This window comes from Mustela nivalis, assembly GCF_964662115.1.
Source record: "Mustela nivalis genome assembly, chromosome: 1".
Classification (NCBI taxonomy): domain Eukaryota; kingdom Metazoa; phylum Chordata; class Mammalia; order Carnivora; family Mustelidae; genus Mustela; species Mustela nivalis.
Window position 1 is genome coordinate 93,330,092 of NC_139020.1, and position 26,019 is coordinate 93,356,110.

Consider the following 26,019-nt stretch of genomic DNA (forward strand, 5'->3'; position numbering starts at 1 on the left):
CCCACTGGTGGGATGGGCAAACCAGAAGGGGAAGGCCTCAAGCTTGCCCCGTGACTCAGTGTGGCACTGGACTCCCAGCCCCAGCACAGAGATGAGCGAGGCTGTGTCTCTTCTGGGCATTTCCTGGCAACCTTCAAAGCAGGAGCAGTTCATTGTTTGCTATGAACTATATTTAGGGAAGACAAAGCCTGCTGAGTATGGAAAGACTGCAGGTTTGGGCAGAGGGTGGGGCTTTAAAGGCCTGGACCTGTGAACAACACTCATTTCATTGAGTGCTAATTTTAAATGTGAATTTTCTAACAATAGGGCCCCAGGTTCTGCTGTCCTTAAAGGGTTGCAGATTTTCCCTCCCAGTGACAGATTGCACAGCTACATCCCAGAAGACATAAAACTCCTTCCAGTCATCCCAGAATTAGGTCCATAGATTTCCAGTTATAGAAGAAAGCCATTCTGGGTAACACAGCAGATGTAAATTGTGTGCCTGAATTGATTTTGCATTAATTTCTCGTAGGCTATTTCCATGCCGCTTAAATACCACTTTTTAAAGCTTTTATGGTATTGTATTTTAAAAGCTGATCTGTTTGCACCAAAGAGAGAGCTCCAAGAGGCAAGAGCTGTTTTTCAAACCCTTCCCCTTGTGGGAAAGTATTTTCACCAGAGACGAGTTCTTGGTAATGAGCTGTCTGTTTGCACAACTCCTGTGTGCATCTTCTAGTGCTCCTTCTGGATTCTTCCTTTTGCAAGACAGTTCATGGGACACAAGCTTCAGCTTTCATACCTCCTTAAAGGACCAGTCCTGCACCCACTGGAAGGGAGTACAGTGGCCGTGTAGGGGCTCAAGGGCTCAGATAAGGGCACCATGTGTTCTTACTATATGGTGTCCTATGCTGTGAGCTCTTGGCTCTCCTACTTGAACCAAATGCTTCTAGAAACCACCAGGTGAAGAGTAAAAAGATAGTCTATAAACCCACCTTTTTTTTTTTTTAAAGAGAGATAGTGGGTTGGACTCAGACTGAAGCCCTGAACATGATACAGGAGCTCACCTTACAACTATCAAAGCACACTTGCTCATAGGTAAAGCTACACAGCATTCAGCAAAGAACAGCACCAACATGTGCCTGGAACAGGGGCTCTGGAATTATGCTTCTCCATTGCTGTGGCTATGTTTGCTAGGAGTAGGCTTATTTTTGAGGCCTTTTCCAAATGGTTTGATGAATTCCTAATTAAGTCTTAAAGTACTGAGAAAATTGAGAATCCAGTCAAACAGGTGTGTGCAGCTATGATGAAAATCAAAGTTTCCATGAAAACGTAAAGAAAAGGAAGATGAATATAGATCAATGATAAGAATCATTCCACAGGACAAAGAGGGAGACATACAACACAGAATGTGTAATTGACAGTCTGCAAGTGGTTAGAACACCAACACTGATGTCAGATTTCTGTTAACCCAGCATTAATTCAGAAGAAGGCTCTGGACTCAGGACCATTGTACTAAAAATTCCCTTTGGGGATGTAGTCTCAGAGGGAAAGGTAATTTTGCATCAAGCCTCCGCATGTACCAGGGACCTGCTCATTTTTAGATTCTAGCACCACCTAGAGGCAAGAATGAAATAATTTCCACCCGCCGCTGAGTCAAAGGAACTCTCCTCTCTCTATTAACCATTTTCCCATTTAAAGGCACTTGCATTTTAATATCTCATTTGATACTCAGGTAATTTTCCTTCAGTTAGAAATTCCCAGCTTCATGGTATGAATGAGAAAATTCATCTCTCAGCAGCTTACTGCACAAAGAATTTGACCAATTTTCATGTGATCGAGGGCTCTCCAGGAGTTAATTTTTTAAACAAAAGTATTCGAGTATAATTTCCATACTGTGACATTCACTAATGTTAAATATACAAGTCAGTAATTTTTAGTAAATTTACTGAGTTGTGCAGCCATCACCATAATGCAGGTTTAGAACATTATCTTTAGCACAGCAAGATCCTGTCAGCCTCTTTCCACATAGAATCTCCCTTCCCACCAATAACCACCCCCCCGCCCCAACCCCTCACCCCATCCCATCCCACCCCCCTCTCCACCCACCTGCCCCAGACCATCGCCACTTTGCTTTCTGTCTCCATAGATTTCCATTCCTAGGTATTCCATCTGAATGGAATGATATAACACGTGCTCTTTTGTGGCTGGCTTTTTCCACTTATCACCATGTTTTTGAGGTTTACCGAAGTCCAGCATTTGTCAGTATTTCATTCCTTCTAACTGCTGAATAGTGTTCTATTGTATCACTGGACCACATGTTACTTGTTCACTAACTAGTTGGTGGATATTTGGGTTGTTTCCAGGTTTTTGCTATTATGAATAGTACTCACGAGAAAGTCCTCTTTTTAAGCAAGAATCTCTCATTACTGAAGAGGGAAGTGAATAAAACATGTAGGATGAGATTGACTACATAAATTATGTGTACTGGGGGGGGGGGGAATTAGGATAAACTCTCTGGAGATGCCCAAGACAAAGACATCTGGGTCTTGTATTCAATATATATACCGAGGAACCAAGGGGCTCTTGAAAATATATTCTTGCAAAAGCAAAGTATGAGGAAATAATTGAGGATGTACTTTAGTGGCTTAACAGAATTCAAAGAGAGTTGTTGTTGAAGTAATCTCTCTGCCCAATGTGGGGCTTAAACTCACAACCCCAAGATTATGAGTTGCATGCTTTGCTGACTGAGCCAGCCAGGCACCCCTCAAAGACAGTTCTTAAGAGATTTTTTTCTTATTGAGTCAGTGCAATATGTAGCAGATACAGACTTTGTTAACACATCTGAGGTTTGGGGTTCCATTATACTCCTCTCATCATGAAGACAGCATAACGGGTCCTTTCAAGAATTAAAAATAAACTAAGGCGTCAGATACATCATAGTCTAAATCCAGACTCTGCCAGTATGTTTAAGGCCTTGGTTGGTGGATATTCTCATTAGCATCCACTTTACAGGGCCCATATGAGGACTCACTAAGATGGTGTATGTAAAGCACTTAGCACAAAGCCTGGCACACAGTGAACCCTGCTGTTATTTTTATAGAGTTGGATTGTGCCCTAGAAGCCAAGAAACAATGACCTTGACCTCTGCTTACTCCACAGAACGTTTTATGTGTTTTCATTGGATACTTCTGGCTTAAGAGCCGGGCAAACAGAGGTATAATTTTCTTTGAGGTGATACAATGTTTGTGGAAGTGGAACCTTATTAAAAAAAAATACTGCTTATCACCCAGAATGCCATAGGCTGGTAGGAAGATGTAGCGCAAATATGTAGGGAGTGCTTAGGACTTAGAACAATTAGCATGATAAGTCAGCAACTCATTTTGCATATAAAAACATTGCCTAAGACTCTACAGAGTTTTCTCTATTTATGGAAGCCAGTCAGAAGTTCTTGGGTTTAATCAAAATTTAATACCCTGTGAGGGAAAATAGGAAGAATACAAATTCTCAGTAATAGGCAATATGTCAAATGCAGTAATTGCCAGTTTTACACAGTCCTTTCTGCTGTTCCTCTCCTTGTCAGCCCGGGCACCTGATTTGTAGTTAGGAAAACATGGCCAGGGCCGTATTACATCTCCGGGAAAACAAAGGAATGAAATATATATTCTGTAGCAGGAACTATGTCAGAGACTTCACAAACCCACTATCTTTAAAATGACAAAGTGACATATTCAAAAGGATTTAGATCAGGGGATTTCCCGCCAGGAGCATTCGAAGTCTCTTATTTCCTGTGAGGCAGGGCAGGTGAGACTTCCGGGGAGCCGCACACACCTTGATATACCCCAGAGTGTAAGTTTTTAAGAGGCTGAAATAACTGCGAGTTCCTGAAATCGGTCGGTGGCAGAAGCCAAAATCGGAGAGGGAAAGTCACGGATGTGCTGCTCTGAAGAATGCAAATGCGCATGTGCTGCGGACCCTAGAAATGCGCATGTGCTGCAGGCCCTAGAAATGCGCATGTGCCGCAGGCCCTACTTAGGGAAACACAGGACTGAACCTAAACCAACGTGGTGAGGCACAGGCGTGGGGGAGTCGGGAGCCTATCAGATAGGTTGGTGCATTGACTTACGGGCACCAATTTTTGTCGCCTCATCGCCCCACCCTTCGCCCTGTGACTTTGCAATCTCCCCTAGAGGCATAGGTGTTGGCTTTAAACACAAGACTTGCTGTGGCCCCTGGAAGGTGGGCAGGGCAACCAGGTGCCGCAGCCACTTAGTCTTGAGGATGTGTGTGTGCTTACCGTGGCGCCAATGTACCTCGGCCACTGTCCTGAGAAAAATGTGTCGTGGCCAGCTCAGGGGTCTGGGGAGGAGGAGGAGAGACACTGGAAGCAGGTCTGGACGCACACCTACATCAGCCGCCCCCAGCCCACCCGCAGACGCACCAGTCCCAGTAAGTCCTCGTTGTTTAAAGCCGCGCGTTCTGAAGCTGTCATTACGGTCACTGATATACATGGCTCTTTTATAGGGTTAGTTGAAAGAAACTCTGAGAGAATATTAACTGTCAGATCTTCCTCTTCACATTGATTCTGTCTGGATAGTAGAAAGTTAAATTTTCTACAGAAACCTGAGCATATCCTACATGGAAAACCGGTAGTTGGACCATGTGAGAACCTACAAAACAACTTACATGCAGACTTATCTACGCCGGGGTTGGGAACAAAGGTGCTTGGGTTTTTATTTAGCCAATTCTACCCCATGCAGCCCACTCTGGAGACCCTCCTCTTTTCATACCCTCTTCCCCCAAATGACAGAAGACCTCCCCGTTTTCTGTTTTCCTGCCTGATGTCCTCTCTTTCCAAATCCAGCTAGGTTTTCTGCAGCATGAATTCCTATTTGTCAGTCGTGTAGACTAGTGTTGGGGTACCCCTAGGGCTGGCAGAACCTTCTGGCCTAAAGTAAGAAGAGAGCAGATTTTTAGGGCCATGCTAACAGCCTAACGAACCACTAATACAGCTGATTCGAGATAGGAATTGGGACAAGCTTGGGGCCAGGTCTGGGTTGGAACTTTATTCCTAATTGCTGACATTTCCAATTTTGCTGTTTCTTATATCTTAACTCCATCTTGGTTAAATGGAGGGCTCCAATTCCAGGCTGGAATTCCAGAAGCCTGAGTTGTGTATGAGGTTGGGTTTGGCCAGAGGACAGCACGTATGGAGCAAGGATCCATCCTAAGCACCAACTTGTAAGAAGCAATGTAGTCAGAACCCAACTGGAGCACGGGACAGCAGGTAGGATCAGGGTCTGAAGAGATGCTCTGGGCCCACTACATGGCTGTAGGAAGAGCCAGGGGGGGTGGGGGGGAGAGGGGGGCAGGTGGGGACCTTCCTTGGGAGGTTGGGTATGTCCTACTGGCTTTGCCTAGCTAGGGTTCCAGGCTACTTTGGAGGCAGGCTCAGTGAGGATGAGTTGGGAGAAGTGGTCCTGGTCTTGGCCTACCAGTCACGAGTAGCAGTGAGAGCCCTTCCTTCATATTGGCCTTCTTTCCTGAATTTTTATCTCTGTCTGAATAAGATGAGTTAGGAAGACCAAAAAAATCACCTAGTACGTTCCAGCTTTTTGACTGTTTAGATCTCGCTAGAGAAAGGTCTTTCTTCTACTGCCAACCAGGAATTTTTGTACTTCAAAATGTCTGAGCCCACCCCTGCATGCCCCCACCACTTGATTTTCCTGCCAGGAAATAACAGCTTTCTGCTTCCTTGAAGGGGATTAAGTCAATGTCTCACTGTGAGCTGAAGATAGAAGCTAAAGAGGAGATGAGGCATGATCCTAAGAAAAGGAGCTTTAGCTTCTCTTGAAGAAAGGAAAGACGTAGGTGGCTATCTGCACGTGGGGGTGACCTACCATGCCATTGGGGTGACAGATCATCCAGTTTGCTTTAGACTGAGGGATTTCCCAGGACAAAAGGCTTTCAGTATTAATACTGGGCCAGTCACAGGATTTATGCCCTAAGAGATGACAGAGTTTTTAAAGGGTTAGCATATGGATGCAAAGGAAGAGAATACCTGATAATGTGGCTGTATAGGGTATACACTGCCAAGTAACAAACTGTATTAGTTTTCTATTGCTACATGACAAATTACTGCAAATTTAGTGGCTTAAATCACACATTTATTATCTCACAATTTCTCTGGGTTAGGAGTCCGGGTATGGCTCAGCTGGTCCTCTGCTCAGGGTCGCACGAGGCTATAATCAGGGTGTCAGCTGTGCTGCATTTTCATATAAAGGCTTGTCTGGGGGAAAAATATACTTCCAAATTCATTCAGGTTGTTGGCAGAATTCCTGTTGACTTGCTTCTTTAATAACAGAGAAAGAGTCACTGGCCTCAGAAAGGACCCAGTTCCTCTCTTAGGCCTTTGATTAAGTCAGGGTCACCCAGAATAATCTCTCTTTTGATTAACTCAGAATCAACAGACCTTATTTATATATGTGGAATCCTTTCACCTTTGCCATATTCTGTTGGGTAGAAGCAAGTCCCAGGTCCCATCCACACTTAAGGGGAGGGGATCGTGCAGAGTGTGAACACCTGTGATTTGGAATCATGGGGTTGGGGAGGGCATCCTACAAAACCTTGTCATACAATTCATCTTAAAATACACTGGCTTAAAAAAACATTTTTTAAAAATGTTATTTCCTTCCTCATGATTCCATGGGCCAGTAATTTGGTAAGGGCTTAGCTGAACAGTTTGTTTGCTTGTTTTTAAGATTTAATTATTTATTTTAGAGAGAGAAAAAGAGAGAGGGAGAGAGGCGGGGAGCAGAAAGAGAATCTGCAGCAGACTCCCTGCTGAGCATAGAGCCTGATGTGGGGCTCAAAACCATAAGCCTGAGCTCATGACCTGAGCCAAAATGAAAAGTCAAACCCTTAATCCACTGAGTCATCCAGGTGTCCCTAGCTAAGCAGTTATGCTATCACACCTGAGGTCACTCGTGATTACAGACAGCTGACAGATTGGCCAGGAGCTTATTAGTCTAGGAAGTCTCTGCTCAGACCGCTTGATGTGGCTCCATGTGGTCTTATCCTCCAGTGGAAAGACCAGGGCTTCTCCACCTAGCAGTCCAACAGTAGCCAGAGAGAAAAAGTCCTAGTGCGCAAGTTGTTTTCTAGCTTGCATCATGTTTTCGAATATCCCATTGGCCAAAACAGGTCATCTGGTTGAGTCAGTATGGGAGGGAACCGTACAAGGGCATGAGCAGTGGGAGACAGGATTCATTCGGAGTCATTACTGCACCAATCTACCACAATAGCATTGGAAGATGTAATAAAAAATCCTCTTGCTCAGCTGCGGAAGAAGGGCCAACAGTTCCTCATCTCTAGTGGAACAGGAAGGCTATACAGCCCACATAGCAATAGCATCTCCCAAGTCCTTAAGAAGAGAACCCTGTCCCCAGGTTTTCTGGATGGTCTGAGCTTTATGGATTTCATAAATGACCCTAGGTAGAGGGAAGGACTTTCTTAATAACAACTGACATTGGACCTCTCAGTACTTTGGCAAGTACAGATTTGGAAATGGCTTTAGCTTGACATAGAAAAAGTATAGCAAAAGAGGCTTGAGCAGCAACTTTATGCTAACTGCATTTTTACTGGGATCTTTATAATTGAAATCATAACATCTTGTTGCACATTCCACATCATGATCATCCCTAGAAAAGCCCTAGTCAGCCTTTTCCTTACAGCTCCATTACTCAAACTGGATAAATTTCAGCATAGACAAGAATCTTTTATGCCAATACCCGAACTCCTAATAACTCCAGTCATAAAGGCCACTGAAATATTTGCATCATAGGTGAAAAGAATGAAATCACAGAGTTTTAAATGAGAAATTATGAGGAAAAATAACAAAAACTTTGAGATTTCACACACATCCTGATTAAGTGAGGGAGAGGAAAAAAGTGGATGAGAAAAGAAAGTGAGATAAAGAAACATGGTGCTCTTTTTCCTTTTCAGTTATTACCTGGATTCAATGATAATGTTTTTTTAAACATTAACTAAAATTAGGTGGTGTATTACCTTAAACCATTTTGGTCTTCCATGTAGGTTCTGTGGTCTTGGGTATTGGGAGCTTCCCATGACTGGAGTTTGTGAAAGCCATAGATGTCCTCCACAACCTTTCTACTGGGTAGTATGCTACAGCTAAAGAAATCTCAGTGCAGTGTTTCCATAGATAAAAGCATGTGTTAGCAAACAGCCACATGAGAAGTCATACCTATGCCTTAGGCTCAGAAAAAAGACTATAGCCCCTTGCATGGCTGAAGGCTCCAATATTCTGACAGTAGAGTATTATCCTTTTTAGCCTAAAGTTCAACTGGATAGTCTTCCACTGGATCATGCAACATTCTAGCTGCACTTCTCTTAAGTGTTGGCACACAGGACCTGATGGAATCCTAGACTTGAGCTGTTACTCTGGTGACAGTAGGATGTGGACTTGCCTGGTTTTGACACCATATATCTTGAACACCATGTGCCCATGAAAATCTGTTTCTTATGAATGTAATATGCAAAGGTACTGTTGAAAAATTTGAGACATTAGAGACAAAGTTAAAATCTTCTCTATGATAGTCCCCAATCTCAGTTTCATTCTCAAAGGGAACCACTATTCTGTGTGAGTCTTCCTACAACTTTTCTATGTGTTATATACTTAGATATGTTCTTATAAACATTTTACATAAAGATCATGTTATTCCAAGGTGAATTTTTTACTTTTTATGTCCCCAACTCTTTATTATGAAAGTTTTCAAACATGTGGAAAGTTGAAAAAGTATTAGTCCTCATATACTCTTCACCTAGGTTCAACAATTGCTTAAATTCTGCTATATTTACTCTTTTTCTGTAAATTCATATATTTTTTTAAGTATATAATTTTTTAAGTATACAATGATACTTTTTTTTTTTTTTTTGAGAGAGAGAGAGAGGGAGGGCATGTGCACATGCCCGTGTGGTAGAGTAGGGAGAGGCAGAGGGAGAGGGAAAGAGAATCCCAAGCAGACTCCATGCCCAGGATGGAGCCCCACATGGGGCTCAATCTCATGACCCTGAGGTCAAGCCCTGAGCTGCAGTCAAGAGCTGGACGCTTAACCTACTGAGTCACCCAGGCTCTTTAATACCTCATTCTTAAATAGGCCACATGCAGCTCTGAAAAATATTTCTGCCATTGAAACATATTAAAATCCTTTGATTTTGATTCTGAAAGTGTTAAAAACTTTGGAATGAAAGAAGAGCATAAAGAAGGAAAGGAAAAGCAGAAATAAGACCATCACCCAGAAATAGCTCTACTCACATTCTGCTCTTTAATTCTAATCTTCTTTTTGTTCTTTTTTTTTTTTTTTAAGATTTTATTTATCTACTTGACAAAGAATGTGAGAGAGAGAGAGTGAGCACAAGCAGGATGAGAGACAGAGGGAGGGGGAGAAGCAGACTCCTTGCTGAGGAGAGAGCTTGACATTGACTCAATCCGAAGACCCTGCGGCGGTGATCTGAGCCAAAGTCAGATGCCCAGTGGACTGAGTTACCCAGGTGCCCCTAATCTTCATTTTGAGATACATATTTCATAAAGCTGATTTTTAAGCAAAAATCAGAATTTCATAAGGTGTATTTCATGAGATGTTAAAAGGCATTCTGTTATAAAAAGATTTCACTTGTTCACTGAATTTTAAATATGTAAGTTTTAAAGCTTTCCATGTGATCCCAATGTGCTGCCTTACGCCTGTGCTTATCAAAATGCAGTGTCCATAAAAGTCACACAGGGACTTGTTAAAATGCGGATTCTGATCAGTGGGGACCAAGATCCCACATTTCTGGCCTCTTCCTTGTTGATGCTGAAGCTGATGGTCTGTGGACTCTCTTTTTAGTATGAAGACTTCACAGCACAAGAGAAAGGTCATGGGTTAGGGTGGCAGATGTGGTGTAAGTTTGGAAGGCTCTTTCTAAATAACTACTGTACCTACCTGAGGCCTGCTGCTTTAAAAGTCTCAGGTTATAAGTTTAGTGTAATAATAAAAGCAACCACCTTTTATCGAGTAATCCCTACTTCTATGTGCTCTGGATACATTATCCCTCTTAAACCTCAAAATACTCCTAGGGAGTAGTGCAGCAGTGTTGTCAATGTCCTATCCCACCCTCGCTTGCTCCATGTCCCCATCCGCCTACGGTCGTGGTGGACGATTACCAAGCACTTGCGTACCATCAGCACCCGGTTTGGTCTGTCGCTTAGCTACAGGATCAGGGAAGCCTGGAATGCCAACCACTGTCCAATCATGGTTTATTTCACATACGCTATTTAAATACAAGAGTGTTCATAGATGTTTTATTAATAATAGCTCCAAGATATAAATAATCCAAAAATCCATTAATAGCAGAATGAATACAGTTTATCTATACACTGGAAAACCACAAAGCATTAAAAAAATAATGAACTGCTGCGCACTGCAGTATGGCTGAATCTCACAGATACCATGTCAAGCCAAAGAAGCCTAACAAATTACAAGAAGTTCAAGAACAAAAAAGCTGGGGCACCTGGGTGGCTCAGTGGGTTAAGCCTATGACTTTGGCTCAGGTCATGATCTCAGTGTCCTGGGATCGAGCCCCACATCAGGCTCTCTGCTCAGTGGGGAGCCTGCTTCCTCCTAATCTCCCTCTCTGCCTGCCTCTCTGCCTACTTGTGATCTCTCTGTGTCAAATAAATAAATAAAATCTTAAAAAAAAAAAGAAGAAGAACAGAAAAGCTAATTAACAGTGATACAAGTCAGTACAGTGATGGGGGGAGGTGAATGAGGAGCATTAAGGGGGAAAGGCACATACCAAGGTGCTGGAAATGTTCCGTATCATGAGCTAGGTATTGGTTTCATGTACATATGCAAATATTTCTCAAACAGTACTCTTTAGTACTTGTGGGTTTCTTGGACTTCACTGTATTTTTTTATTTGACACCTAAAAAACCTCCAGAAACCAAAACCCAAACCAACCAAACAAAAAGTACAGACCATGGTGGCTAACCATGGTTCTGTGGCAGCCTCGCTAAGCAGTGCTTCCATTCCAGGGGCTCTGCCAGTGACGGCAGATTTACCAGATCTGATCAGCCCAGTTCCTGCCACTAGGTGCCAGCTAGTGATCTGGTGAATACCTTCTTTTCTTTCTTCCTGTCTTTCTTTCTTTTCTTTTCTTTTCTTTAAGTTTTTATTTTAGTTCTGGTTAATTTACATTCAGTGGGATATTAGTTTTAGGTGTATAATTTAGTGATTTAGCTTTTGTATACATCACCTGGTGCTCATCACAGGTGCCTCCCTTCATCCCCATTACCTATTTCACCCCTAGCCCCATTTCCCTCCCGTTCGGTAATCATCAACTTGTTCTTTTTTCTTTGACCCCCCACCCCCGCTCTTTTTCCCTTTGTTCATTTGTTTCTAAAATTCCACATATGAGTTAAATCATATGGTGTTTGTCTTTCTCTGATTGATTTATTTCACTTAGCATTATACTCTCTAGTTCCCTCCACGCTGTTGCCAATGGCAAGATTACATTCTTTTTTATGGTCAAGTAATATTCCACTATATAGAGATACTACACTGCTTTTTTGCATTTTGGTCAAACTTTTTATTTAGTATTCTGTAGTTGCTTAACACACTTAAATGGTCTTATGAGAAGAGGGAAAAGAGGAGCTGCTTGCAGATTCCCCAGGAAATGTCAGAAAGGCAAAATATGGCCAACATTTTCCATTTGCTTTTTTGGATTACTGGGTGAACAGCATTTTCCTTATGTGAGCATCTGATTTCAGGTTCTTTGTACTGAGAACATTGACATTTCATTTTGAAGACATTCTGAAATCCCAGCCACCCTCTAATAGTTTGCTTCTTTGTGCAGGCAGAAGGATACACCTCACCATTTTAAATGGTTGAAGTTTGTGGAAGATCTTGGAATTGCTTGCCTCATTTACTAGGTAAAAATCAGATACGAAGTGGCTTTTAGGGTCACTTTTATTTTATGTACCACAACTCTTTATCCATTGGTTATCAATGGACACTTGGACTGCTTCCATAATTTGGCTATTATAAATAATGCTGCTATAAACATAGGGGGGCATGTCTCCCTTTGAATTAGGAACACATTCTTTTCCATTTCCTTCAGTAAGAAGTTGACAAGCAGCTTTGTTTTTCACCAGAAGGACAGCAGGACACATTCATTTTCTTGTCCCAGGGCTATGTTAACTCTCCTGCTCTCTTTGATAAAATACAACCCAAAGAGGTGTTAATATTTTGACACTGACAGAACATAGTAGTACTCCACTGTATTGGTCACATCAAGTTAGCTTGGGGAGCAATAAGAGGTGAGTTCTCCGGGTGCCTGGGTAAGACACATGTGAGCAGGATGCTGTGAGAAAAACCCTACCAAAGTCCAGGGCACAAGTCTGTAAAGTTTTTAGAGATCCAATTATCTGCTGCATGCCTGACCATCCCTACTGAAAAAAAAAAAAAAAAAGAACAAATTACTGCATCTACATTAACAAAGAGGAGCAGCCTTATCACAGTCCTTCAGAGAGATGATGACCAGCAGAGGTATGAGGCCCAGGTTAGTGGGTCCTCTTCTTCAAGCCTCTAGGTTTTTTAAAAACCCCATCTTGCCTTTGTTTTTCCAGCTCAGGGGTGGCAGCTGCTTTCCTGCAGACACCATTTCTAGGGTATATCAGTATTACCGTCTGGCCTTTTCAGTCCTCCGATGACAGCGTAGTCCATCCTTACATTAAATGCTGTCTGTTCAAATGACCAGTGTGGTCCCTTCTTTTATCATTCAGGGTTGAAAACCAGTAAGAGATAATATATTCAGAGATTTCTTGCAAAGAATTACCTTATGCAGTTGTGGGGGCTGGCAAGGCAAGGCTGAAATCTGCAGGGCAGGCCATTAGGAATGGGGTCTGGAGCTGCTGGGTGTGAACTCTTCTCTCTGCAGGCAGAATTTCTTCTTCCTTAGGAAAGCCTCAGTTCCGCTCTTAAGACCTTTCAGTGGGTAGACTCAGGCCCAATCAGAGTATCCAGGATAATTTCCCTTGCTGAAAGTCAAATGATTATGAACTTGAATGACCTCCGTAAAATACCTTCACAGACGCATCTGGATGAGGGTTTGTTCAAAGAACTGGGGACTGACTAGCCATGTTGACCCTAGCCCTGTTGGCAATCACAGCCTACCTCTGACCTCTGACTTCCCCCAGAAATGTGATAGATGGCCACGGAGGGCTTCTCCAGTGTCCAGGCATCTCTGTTGCTTTGCCCGAGGGCTGTTTCAGGCTACGAGAGTTGTGTTGCATGTGATACCTATGACGTGTGACAGCGACCACTGCTCATAGTTGCAGCCTATTCACAAATGCTCTCATATCAGTGCTTCCCCTTCCCTGCCTCACTTTTCCCTCGCCTCCATGTGGACTTTCTGGGGTTACCTCCCCAGCAAATTACTTGCATCCTATTCCATCCTGCAGTGCCTGCCCCTGAGAAAGCATCGAATATGACAAGCATCATTGTCAGCTCCATTCTGTGCCTTCTTTCCCTCCATACTAGCTAAAAGAACACCCTCAAAATGTATCCGTCCTCCCGCCTCAACCCCACTTACACTTCTTTAGTGGATTATTAAAATTTAGGATAAAATTCAAACTCCTAACTAAGACTAAGACTTAAAAATTCTACCTGGCCTGCCCTTGCTGTGACTCCAGTGTCGTTTCCCGCAATCTCCTCACTCGCTTTCAGCCACACTGGCCTGCTACCTTCATGACACCAGAGTCATCCCTGCCTCACACTTTGCCCTTGCTGTCCCTACTGCTGGAAACACTTCCACCTATGCTCTTCTCTGCAAGACTCCTTTCACCACCCAGATGTCTCTGAAATGCCACTTCCTTAGAGAGACCTTCCTTAATCATCCTAACATAATCCTCTCTCTTCTAAGCCTGGGAAATTCCTTATTCAACCCCCAGCCACCCCCACCCACCACCATTTTTCTTTTAGGACTTTCTCCCATCTGAGATTCTTTTCTTTTTCTTTTACTTCCTTATTACCCGTCTCTTTTCCCTCTGTGGGCAAGTGCTGGCCTATATAGTTCACCAGTTTTCCTCACCGGTCAGAATATGCCCACAACATTGTAGACTATTGTTAAATATTTGGTGAATAAATCAATAATTATAAAAACACACATTGTTTAAAAACCTGAAAATTACTTCAGACCATGTTTGTGATTCATCATGGGGATGACTAAGGTAGAGTAAATGTGAATTTCACAAGACTTGGAGTAGACGTCAGGATACTGAGAGGTTAGGGTATTAGAAGAGATGGCTGTCTGGATGAGATGACCCTCGCTAACAGTAAATAACAAAAAAACCTCTGCGGTTTGGGTGGGAGTGAACAAAGGATTGGCAGATGATAGGTAGGGAGTGATAAAATATAAAATTGAGGCATTAGTTGTTTTTTGGTGTTTTTCTTTTTAGGATTCTCAAAAATCCCTTCCAGATTTTTTTATTGTATTGTAAATTCTAAAGGCACTCCATAATCCTATTGTTAATTTCTTACCATGTTTAGATGTTACAGATTTTCTTTCCATATTTCCCATAATACTCTCAAATACAGCACAGGGATTCACAGAAAGTAAGCACTTAGTAAATGTTTGTGTAGTAAAAGAACTGAGGTTTAGAATGATTGTGTTAGTTGCCCAAAGGTACTGTGTAAAATATTGACAGAACTGGGATTTGACTCCAGAGTCCATTCTCCTAATTATTAAACAATGCTGCCTTTGTCTATGGACTTTTAGTAAATAGACTTATGCTTTCCTGAAGAGTTACAATTGTATATGGTTTTAAAATTCCCCAAATACTTTTAGGATAAGACTCAAGAATCCAGCAGATCATTAGGACTTTTGTAAATGCAATGGAGAAGGTCCAGAAAGGTCAATAGGCATTTGAACCTGGGCTAGAGTTGGCAGGATTTGCAGCCCAGTGGTATGGGGGAGTGAGAGGAAGCACGGCATAGTTTGCAAGCTTGCTCTAGCTGGACGTACTCCTTCAACCTCATGGAGTCAGCTCTAAATCGTTGGGGGAAGTGTCCCTTTCTCTTTACCCATTATTTAGACTTCATCTGTGGTCATTTAATCCTCTTGGTCCTCTATGTTATAAAAATGGACAAAATAGCAGCTGCTCTGATCTGCCATGAGATCTGGGATCATACTTGGAAATGTTTTCGGCTCTTTGCAGAAGGGTAGATTACTGGATGGCATTACGCTGCTCTTCTGTAGGCTTGCCTGGGCAATAGTTCTCATGCATCCCAGGCAGGTTCTAATGACGGCTGTCCTCAATTGGCGAAGGAAGTAGCAGCATGGTCTGCGGGGAGAACCCCCACACATACACTCCACATCATCTTAGGCCCCAGTTTTTTCCTGATCCTGACTCCTCCTACCAAATTGAGGATGTCTATTTTACCAGAGAAAATGCAAGGTACTTGGGTCTGGTTCATGGTCTCTGGAATTACCAAGCCCAAAGCAATAATCCTGAAGTAATTCCAAAGCAGTTTCCAGCCGTGGGTACATGCTTTATGTTTGTAGAGCCCCTTACGATTTGCACAGCACTTTCACTTACTGACTTACGTATTCTTTACTACAAGTCCTATTCTCCACAGGAAAAGCAGAAGCTTAGCTTCTAATGGATATTCAATTAACATTATCTGTCTTTAATGCCTCCAAATGTTCATTCCTAACTACAAATCTCTGGAGAGAGCAAACAAGGTAAAAAAAAAAAAAAAATCTATTCAGCTTATTTGAAGTTTACTAATTTTGGTGCCATTTGTGAAGGAGATAAATTAATAGTCCCTTGGCTTGTGTCTGCCTCCAGTTGGACACAGGCTGAGCAGCACATATCATTTCTCATAGGAGGTTGTTCACAGTTCATCATGTGCTTATTTTAGACAGGAAAAAGAGCTCTTTGAAGTTCTCACCCACTCTGGGTACCTCAAAATAAAAAGAGTAGCCAAGAAAAATTATGTTGAAGATGTTTGCTTCTGTGTTGAGGCTCTTAATCGTGGGTAACTATACAAACTCAGGTAAGGTTCAATAATTTATTTCTCTGGCCAACGTGATGAGAGAAACTCTCAGGTTGAGTGACTTTACTTTCCCCTTGGACCCTCCATGCTCATCTGTATCTCGCTTTGGATAGTAATGGCTGCATTTGTGCCGAACAGCATTTTTGCTTCAATAAATACAAAATGGCTGGGATAAATTTACATTCTTTCTTTTTATTTTTTCTAATGAAAAATGAATATTAGGTTCCCTGTTGCATTGCTGTTATCTGTGATCATTAATATTTGGTCTGATGTGCGTCCCTGTCTTCATGTGTAAAAGTTACAAGGGCCAGAGTAGCAGAAAAAAAAGGAATACTTATCACGTAAGCTTTTCATGTAGTATCATTTCAGAGCTGTTATCATGACCACTTTGTTTGTAATAAAACCTCCCTTTCAGAGACCACTGCATTTGTTATAGCTTCCGCCGACCAATAAAAGTGTCAAAGAGGATGCTTCTCTCTTCTGTACTTCTCTTAACTTCTAAAAAGGTAAGATATCTTACTAATATGTTATGTGCAAGTACATTTTTAAAAATGAAACCAGTGAAACAGATTCCACTACTTATAACAATAGAAAAAAGAGTTGAGGTTGGCTTAAGTGAATATGAGATACTGTGGCTTCATCGGAATTCTGGTTCCTGAATACAATGGGCTGCTTTTCCAGGTGTTGGAAATCTGTCACTATAGAAATCTATCGTGACAGCATTTGACAACCATTTAACATTCTTACACTAGAACTCAGTGTGAATCTGAAGACAACAGGCTTCAGAGTTATTTCAAGCATGGGAAGGTAATGTACATCTTCTAGGATGCAGAGTTATCTTCAGATAATCAACTCATGAAAAGAATAAAGCAATAACCAGAGGTACCTGGGTGGCTCAGTCCATCAAGCATCCTACCCTTGGTTTCAACTCAGGTTGTGACCTCATGGGTTGTGGGATCGAACCCAGATCGAGCTCCACTTGGAGCTCTGTTTAGAGTTCTGTGCTCAGTGGGGAGTCTGCTTGAAAGAGTCTCTTTCTTTGCCTTTCCCCCCACTCGCTCAGGGACTCTGTCTCAAATAAATACATCTTATAAAAAAAGGGAATAGAACAATAATTAAATATCTACTAGGAAAGCAAGAAGTCTGGGAAAAAAACAAAACAAAACAAAACAGGAGTATAATGGACAATGTGTATGGTAGTTAGCCACCAAGATGACCCCAGTAATACTTGCCTCCTGGTATTCATGAGTGAATACTCTTTTCACACACTGAATAGGGCTGACTGGTGTCATCGATAAAGTATTATTGTGATGATTGCTTATGATTTCCAAGGCTAGGTCATAAAAGACATGTGGCTTCTACTTTGCCCTCTCTTGGACCATTCACTCTAGGGGAAGCTGGCTGCCATGTTGTGAAGTCATTCAAGCATTCCTACAGTATGGCAACACGTGTGTGGTTATAGGCAGCAGGAGGTAACCCAAGCCTCAATCTTTGGGAAAGTAATGGGTGAAGTGTGGTGATGACCTAAAATTAAACACTATGATTAAACTCAAGAGATTAAACCTAGATGCATCAACATAGCTGGTTGTTTAAAATAGTGCTTTGTCAGAAATCTCACCCATGTAGATAAAAATTCCTCAAACAACAGTACACAGTTTGCAAGAAAACGTTCAAATATAAAAGATATACAAAAATACTTTAAAATACTGATCTATGGCAAGGAGGAGAAAATGAATATGGTGTGGAGATAAAAACAAACAAATGAATTAAGAGAAAGAATCTTAAACTCCAGTTAGTTAACATACAGTGTAATACTAGCTTCAAGTGTACAACTAAGTATTCAGTACTTCCATACAACACCCAGTGCTCATCACATGTGCACTCCTTTATCCCCATCAGCTATTTCACCCATCCCCCCCCCACCTATTTCACCCATCCCCCACCCACCTCTCCTCTGATAACCATAAGCTCGTTCTCTAGAGCTAAGTTTCTTGGTTTGCCTCTGTCTCTTTATTTTTCCTCAATGATCTTTTGTTTCTTAAATTCCACATATGAGTGAAATCATATGGTATTTGTCTTTCTCTGACTGACATTTCTGTTAGCATAATACTCTCTAGCTCCATCCATGTTGTTGCAAATGGCAAGAGTTCATTCTTCTTTTTTTTTTTAGAATATTTTTATTTTATTTTATTTATTCATGAGAGACAGAAAGAGAGGCAGAGGGAGAAGTGGGCTCCCCACGGAGCCGGGAGCCCAATGTGGGATGTGATCCCAGGACCCCAGGATCATGGCCTGAGGCGAAGGCAGACACTTAACCATCTAGCCACCCAGGTGCTCAAGAGTTCATTCTTTTCTATGGATGAGTAATATTCTGTTACATATATACACCACTACTTCTTTACCCATTTGTTAGTCGATGGACATTTTGGCTGTTTCCAAAATTTGGCTATTGTTAAAGCTGCTATAAACTTCAGGGTGCATTTATCCTTTCAAATTAGTATATCTTTTGGGTAAATACCTAGTAGTGCAATTGTTGAATTATATGGTAGTTCTATTTTTAACTTTTTTGAGGTACTTCCATACTGTTTCCAGAATGGCTACACCAGTTTGTATTCTCACCAACAATTTTAGAGGGCTCTGCTTTCTCCACATCCTCGCCAACACCCACCTTTTGTTTCCTGTGTTGTTAATTTTAGCATTCTGACTGGTGTGAGGTGATAGTTCTTTGCAGTTTTGATTTGTATTTACCTGATGATGAGCGATGATAGTTATCTTTTCATGTGTCTTTTAAATTCCAGTTTTATTATGTTGAGGTATGTTCCCTCTAACCCTACTTTATTGAGGGTTTTTTTTTTTTATCAAGAATGGATGTTATACTTTGTCAAATGCTTTTTCTGCATCTACTCAAAGGATCATATGGTTCTTAACCTTTCTTTTGTTAATGTGGTCTATCATGTTGGTTGACTTGTGAATAATGGACCACCCTTAGAGCCCAGGAATAAATCCTACTTGGTCATGGTGAATGATTCTTTTAATGTGCTTTGGACTTGGTTTGCTCGTATTTTATTGAGGATTTTTGTATCCATGTTCATTAGGGATAGCTGCCTGTAGTACTCTTTTTTAGTGGAGTATTCGGTTTTGGTATCAGGATAATGCTGGCCTTGTGGATGAATTTGGGAGTTTTCCTTTTGTTTCTTTTTCTTTTTTTTAAAAGATTTTATTTATTTATTTGACAGAGAGACAGAGAGAGAGAGAGAGAGAGAGAGATCACAAGAAGGCAGAGAGGCAGGCAGAGGAGGAGGAAGCAGTCTCCCTCCTGAGCAGAGAACCCAATGCGGAGTTCGATCCCAGGACCTGAGATCATGACCTGAGCCAAAGGCAGAGTCTTTAACCCACTGAGCCACGCAGGCGCCCCCTTTTGTTTCTGTTTTTTGGAATACTTTGAGAAGAATAGGTATAACTCTTCTTTAAATGTTTGGTAGAATTCGCCGGTGAAGCCATCTGGTCCTGGACTCTTGTTTGTTGGGAGATTTCTGATTATAGATTCAATTTTTTTGCTGGTTATCAGTCTGTTCATGTTTTCTATTTCTCCCTATTTCACTTTTGGAAGTTTATATGTTTCTAGGAGTTTATCCATTTTTTCCAGGGTATCCAATTTGTTGACATATAATTTTTTATAATATTCTCTTATAATTGTTTGTATTTCTGTGGTATAGTTATTTCTCCTCTCTCATTTGTGATTTTATTTATTTGGGTCCTTTTCTTTTTAATAGTCTGGCTAGGGGGTTGTCAATTTTATTAATTTTTTCAAAGGACCAGCCCCTGGATACATTGATCTGTTCTATCATTTTTTAGTTTCTGTATCATTTATTTCTGTTCTAATTTTTATTATTTCTTTCCTTTTGCTGGCTTTAGATTTTATTGTTCTTTTTCTAGCTCTTTGAAGTGTAAGGTTAGGCTGTTTATTTTTTTTATTTTTTTTTTAATTTTTTATTTTTTTAATTTTATTTATTTGTCAGAGAGAGAGTGAGTGAGAGCGAGCACAGGCAGACAGAGTGGAAGGAAGAGTCAGAGGGAGAAGCAGGCTCCCTGCGGAGCAAGGAGCCCGATGTGGGACTCGATCCCAGGACGCTGGGATCATGACCTGAGCCGAAGGCAGCTGCTTAACCAACTGAGCCACCCAGGCGTCCCTAGGCTGTTTATTTGAGATTTTTCTTGTTTCTTGAGGTAGGTCTGTATTGCTATAACCTGCCCTCTTTGAACAGCTTTTATTGCACCCAGAGGTTTTTGAACTGTTGTGTTTTCATTTTCATTGACCCATTCATTCTTTAGTAGTATGTTTAACCTTGATATATTTGTGGTCTTTCCAAATTTTTTCTGTGTTGACTTCGTTTCATAGCATTGTGGTCAGAAAATATGCATGGTATGATCTCAGTCTTATTGTACTTGTTGAAGTCTGGTTTGTGACCTAGCATGTGATCTATTCTGGAGAATGTCCCATGTACACCTGAAAAGAGTATGTATTCTGCTGCTTTAGGATGGAATGTTCTCAATTTATCTGTTAAGTCCATCTGGTCCAGTGTGTCATCAAAGCCATTGTTTCCTTGTTGATTTTCTGCTTAGATGGTCCATTGATATAAGTGGGATGTTAAAGTCCCCTACCATCATTGAATGATTATCAGTGAGTTCCTTTATGTTTGTTATTAATTGTTTTATATATTTGGGTGCTCCCATGTTGGGTGAATAAAGATTTGTAATTATTAGATCTTCTTGTTGGATTTTCCCCTTTATGGTGATATAGTGCCCTTCTTCATCTCTTGTTACAGCCTTTGGATTAAAATCTAGTCTGTCAGTGCCCCTGGGTTTGCTCAAGTTGGTTAAGTGTCTCCCTCTGACTCAGGTCATGATCCTAGGGTTCTGGGATCCAGCCAGGCTCCCTGCTTCTCCCTCTGCTTGCCACTCCCCCTGCTTGTGCACTTGCTTTTTTTCCTCTGTCATATAAATAAATAAAATCTTAAAAGAAAAATAAAAATATAAAATCTAGCTTGTCTAATATAAGTTTTACTCCTTCAGCTTTCTTTGCTGTCCATGTGCATGATAAATATTCCTCTGCCCTCCCCCTTTTAATCTGCAGGTATCTTTAGGTCTAAAATGAGTCTCTTGTAGACAGCATATAGATGGGTCTTGTTTTTTTTTTAATCTATTCTGATACTCTATGTCTTTTGATTGGAGCATTTAGTACATTTATCTTAAGAGTAATTATTGATAGATATGTATCTAATACCATTTTATAACTTGTTTTGTCATTGTTTCTGGCCAATTTTCTCTGTTCCTTTCTTGTCTTTGTTACTTTTGGTTTTTCCTTTCCACTCAAAGAGTCCCCTTTAATACATCTTGCAGAGCTTGTTTCAATGTCACAGACTCCTTTAATTTTTGTTTGGGAAACTTTTTATCTCTCCTTCTATTCTGAATGATAGCCTTGCTGGATGGAATATTCTTCACTACAGATTTTCCCATTCAGCATGTTGAATATATAATGCCACTGTCTTCTGGCTTGCCAAGTTTCTGTGGAGAGATCTTCAGCTAGCCTTGTGGGTCTTCCCTTGTAAGTTAGTTCTTTGGTCTCGCTGCTTTTAGGATTTTTTTTTTTTGATCACTATATTTTGCAAATTTAATTACAATATGTCCTCATGTTGGCCTGTTTTTTATTTTGTTGGGAGTTCTCTGTGCCTCCTGGATCTGGATGTCTATTTCCTTCCCCAGATTAGGGAAGTTTTTAGCTGTTATTTCCTCAAATAAATTTTCTGCCATCTCTTCTCTTCTTCTTCTGACACTCCTGTGATATGAATGTTACTGCATTTGATGGAGTCACTGAGTTCCCGAAGTCCATTCTGTGTTTTATAATTCTTCTTTCTCTCTTTTGTTCAGCTTCATTATTTTCCATTATTTTGTCTTCAACATCCCTTATTTGTTACTCTTTTTCCAGCCTTGTGTTCATTGCATCAAGCCTGTTTCCAATTTCAATTACTATATTTTACCTTTCTGATTCTCATAAAGTTCTTCTTTCTCTGTGGTGAGGGTCTCCTTGAAGTCTTCCATTCTTTTCTCAAGCCCAGCGAATATCCTTATGATTATTGTTTTAAATTCTCAGCAGGCACATTACTTATATCTGTTATGGTTGGATCTCTAGCCATGGCCTTTCTTATCATTTGGGATGAGGTCCTCCATCTTGGCATTTTGTCTAATCCTCGGTCTTCTCTGTGTTAGAAAAGCCTATTATGTTTCCTTGCTCCTGAGAGTAATGGCTCTATGAAGAAAAGGTTAGATACTGTCCAGGACCTGGTGCTTCAGGAAATATCTCCAGTGTGTGCTACATGTACTCTGCTGCTGTGTTTTGGCTGCTCTGGCCTTCAGGCCAATTATCTGCAGAGGCTCTCCTTCCCTGTAGTGGGCAGTGTTTGGTCATTGGCCAAAGTGTGGCCAGTTTTAACTCAGTGTGCTCTGGTCTGCTCATTACATGAGACCTGATACTACTACCTCCACTAGAGATGAATCCTTGCAGAACTCTCTGGGCAGGAGACATGGTGTGGGCAGGGTTTCTGCTGGTCTTCTGGGGAAGGGACCCACCACACTGGAGCTGAGGCAAATTTGAACAAGAAGAGCAGTTGCAGGTGTCTCTGTGCCTATGCTGAGGGGTGGGGAAGGGAAATGGTGCCAGCCAGCTTCTTTGTCCCAGGAGAGGCACCTTGGGGCCTCTCAGGGATGCACTTCAGGAAGAGTAAATCAGCTCTCCTCTGTGTGCCCCAGGTTTTCCTCAGACCACTGTTTCCATGCTGTCTGCCTTCAGGTTGTTTGCCTGTCTTCTCTGCTGGAGCAGGGCAGTGCCCTCAGGACTCTATCCCAGCCAAGCCCATGGACCTCTAAAGCTCCAGTCTTTGAGCCCCACTGCTTCCAAGAACTCACAAAAACCTTGTGTGCTCCCGTGTGCTCCTCTCATTCTGTCTTTTCTGCATTTCTCTGAAATGACAGCTTCCTCCCCTCTGCAGCACCAGTGATCCATTTCTCCCCCAAACTGTGTCTCCATACTTCCTACCTTCCATTATGTGGCTTCTTTTCTCCCCTTAGTTGGGCAGTTTGTTCGTCAGTCTTCAGGTTGATTTCTGGGGTATTTAGGATGATTTTATAGTTATCTAGTTGGTAACTATGGGATGAGAGGAGTCTAGGGTTTTCTTACTATGCCACCATCTTAGCTCCCTTCTCCAAAAACCCAGACTAAAAAGAGGGGGCCAAACGAAGGAGTTATTTAAAAAAAAAAGGAGTTGCACCCAGTCACCCCTCAGACCTGTTCCAAAACAGAGAGTAGACTGATAGAGCTGGGTTGTTCTAGTCAGAAAAGTGGCTAATTAGCCTGGTGAGGGAAAGCTGAAGTAAGTCAGGAACTTCTGGATTTTCACTTCACTTTGAGGTCCCTGTGTCTTTATCTAGGGAATGAATTTTAAATTTCTTAAAAAAGAAGAAGGGTTATGAAAAAGAGTCCAGAAATATGTCTTTATTTTGAAAGACATTTGAAAGATACTCCATTTGTTGTTTTTCACAAGTCACCAAGTGTTTGCTTACTGACTTATCTGGTGCAATTCTGAACTAAGTCCTTTGGGCGACTATCCAACTAGTGAATAGCCAAATATCATGAGGAAAACTATTGAATTTTAATTTTCCATGATCTTTCAAATGATATTTTGACCTCATGTTTAAAAGTTCCATTATGGACGCCTGGGTGGCTCAGTGGGTTAAGCCGCTGCCTTCGGCTCAGGTCATGATCTTAGGGTCCTGGGATCGAGTCCCACATAGGGCTCTCTGCTCAGCAGGGAGCCTGCTTCCCTTCCTCTCTCTCTGCGCCTCTCTGCCTACTTGTGATCTCTCTCTGTCAAATAAATAAAATCTTTAAAAATAAATAAATAAAAATAAAAGTTCCATTATGACAGCTTTAACTAACTATATTTTATTTTTATTTTTATATATTATTTTTTTTTAAAGTGCCTGAGATTTAACAAACTAAAGAAAAATTTAGAAATCCAACTCTTACCACACCACTTTAACACAAAAACAGCTCATTTCTTTGGGTTCTCCTCTGCACTTTCTGAATTCACCCAAAGCATCCCATGTATCAGAGCACAGATAGATTTGTGGGTAGAGGGTGGAGACGGCAACTTTTCAGTCCGCCTTGCCCATAATCTGAACAAAGTGCTCTGCATGGTGATAAGACAAATGCAGAGTATTTAAAAAGTTGGACAGGGCCTGCTTTCAGGGAAGTTATGTAACTCTAAACAGGGTAAAAATAACATCATGAAAAATCAGAGGTATATGCTAGGGTGCTGTTGATGCCTCACCCTCTATGCCCACTGCTTGCCTCTGAGCTCTCCTGCAGCTGCAGTTGAGGTTCCCTATGTTACAACTTTGCCTCATGGGCTTCTGGCTGCTTCTCCACTGGCTGTCTCTGACCCACAGCAGCTTGCTGAGCCTGCCTGCAGGAAGTTCCCGAAATGCCCAGGATGTGACCCTGCTGGGGTCTTTCTCAAGAAAGACCCTGCTGGGTACTTTCTCAACCAATGAGAAATGGAAGCTTGAGGATAAGGACGGCTGCCTCCCGAGCCTTCAGGGATCTAAGCAGGATCTGGCCCTGCTGCATTCAGTGTTAACTCCCTCTTTAATCTATTACCGAGTGGCTTTGCCTGGCCCCACCTTGCTTCACCCTCTCCTCCACATGTGCTTCCTTAGAGTTCTAAGTAAACCAGATTGCAGGTGAGCACACAGCTGGTAGTTGGTGGGATCATCTGAGCATTGTGTAGAGTAATAAGATGGGGGAGCTCCAGCCAGGACCTGGGGTGGGATCACCTGAGCATTGTGCAGAATGAGAAGACCCAGGAGCTCGAGCCAGAACCTGCGATCATGAAAGGGGAGCCACAATGATTTTTTTTTTTTTAAGATTTTATTTATTTGACAGACAGAGGAAAACTATTGAAGGCAGAGGTAGGCAGAGAAGCAGGCAGAGAGAGAGGAAGGGAAGCAGGCTCCCTGCTGAGCAGAGAGCCCTATGCAGGGCTCAATCCCAGGACCCTGAGATCATGACTTGAGCTGAAAGCAGAGTCTTTAGCCCACTGAGCCACCCAGGTGCCCCCACAATGATTTTAAAGTAACCAGTCACCTGGAAGCCAAGGAAAGCTAGACTTTCTCTAGTGAGATAAACACTGAATGTCCTTGTTGAAAAAGCCAGTGAGGTACAAAAATAAAAATAGGCAAAAGGAATTTGTGTTTCAAGAATTGAAATTGAATTGATAGTGACTGGAAGGGGAGGGGAGAGAAGGGAGCTTCCCTTTCTTGATCTGGGTGTTGCTGAGCTCTGTATGTTAAATTCCTGAAAAAACACCAAGCTGCCTATTTATCACATTGGCACTTTCTGTAGGTATGTCACAGTGTGGAAGAAGCATAAGTCAGTCAGTCTAGGTGGAGGGGCTGGAAACCAAATGGTAGTAGGTCATAGAGCAGCTAGAATGTGAAAAAGGAGCAACAGAACACCCTGAAGAAGCTTGACTCTATCAATTGTCTGTTGCTGTGTCACAAACCAACCCAGAACTTAAGAGCTTATGATAGTGACTGTTCATTTGCTTATAATTCTGTGGGTCAGCCATTTGGGCTGGACTCAGCTGGGTGGTCCTGCTGCTAGTTTCTTTGGCAGTTGGACTGGGTCAGGGTGATCTAGCATGGCCTTACACCCATGTCAGGTAGTTGGTGCTGGCTGTCATCTGGTCCTCTCTTTTAGTTTGGTCTCTCATCACTTGGTGACAGCATTTAAGGATTAGAGTGGAAGTTTGAAAGTTGTGCAGTTTCATTGCTGCCATGTTCTATTGGTCAGAGCAAGTCATAAGGCCCA

General features: G+C 41.8%; 1 long non-coding RNA gene across 2 annotated transcripts in view; it reads left to right on the forward strand.

Moving 5' to 3' along the window:
- Positions 1-4,039: 4,039 nt before the first annotated feature.
- The window catches only part of LOC309843552, a 67,584-nt gene continuing 45,604 nt past the window's right edge, over positions 4,040-26,019 (forward strand). Inside the window, exons 1-2 of one of the 2 annotated variants that reach the window (XR_014300208.1) lie at positions 4,040-4,425; positions 11,890-11,965. This is a non-coding gene — a long non-coding RNA (uncharacterized lncRNA). The remainder of the gene's footprint in view (positions 4,426-11,889; positions 11,966-26,019) is intronic. The other variant, XR_014300207.1, reaches the window with a different exon arrangement.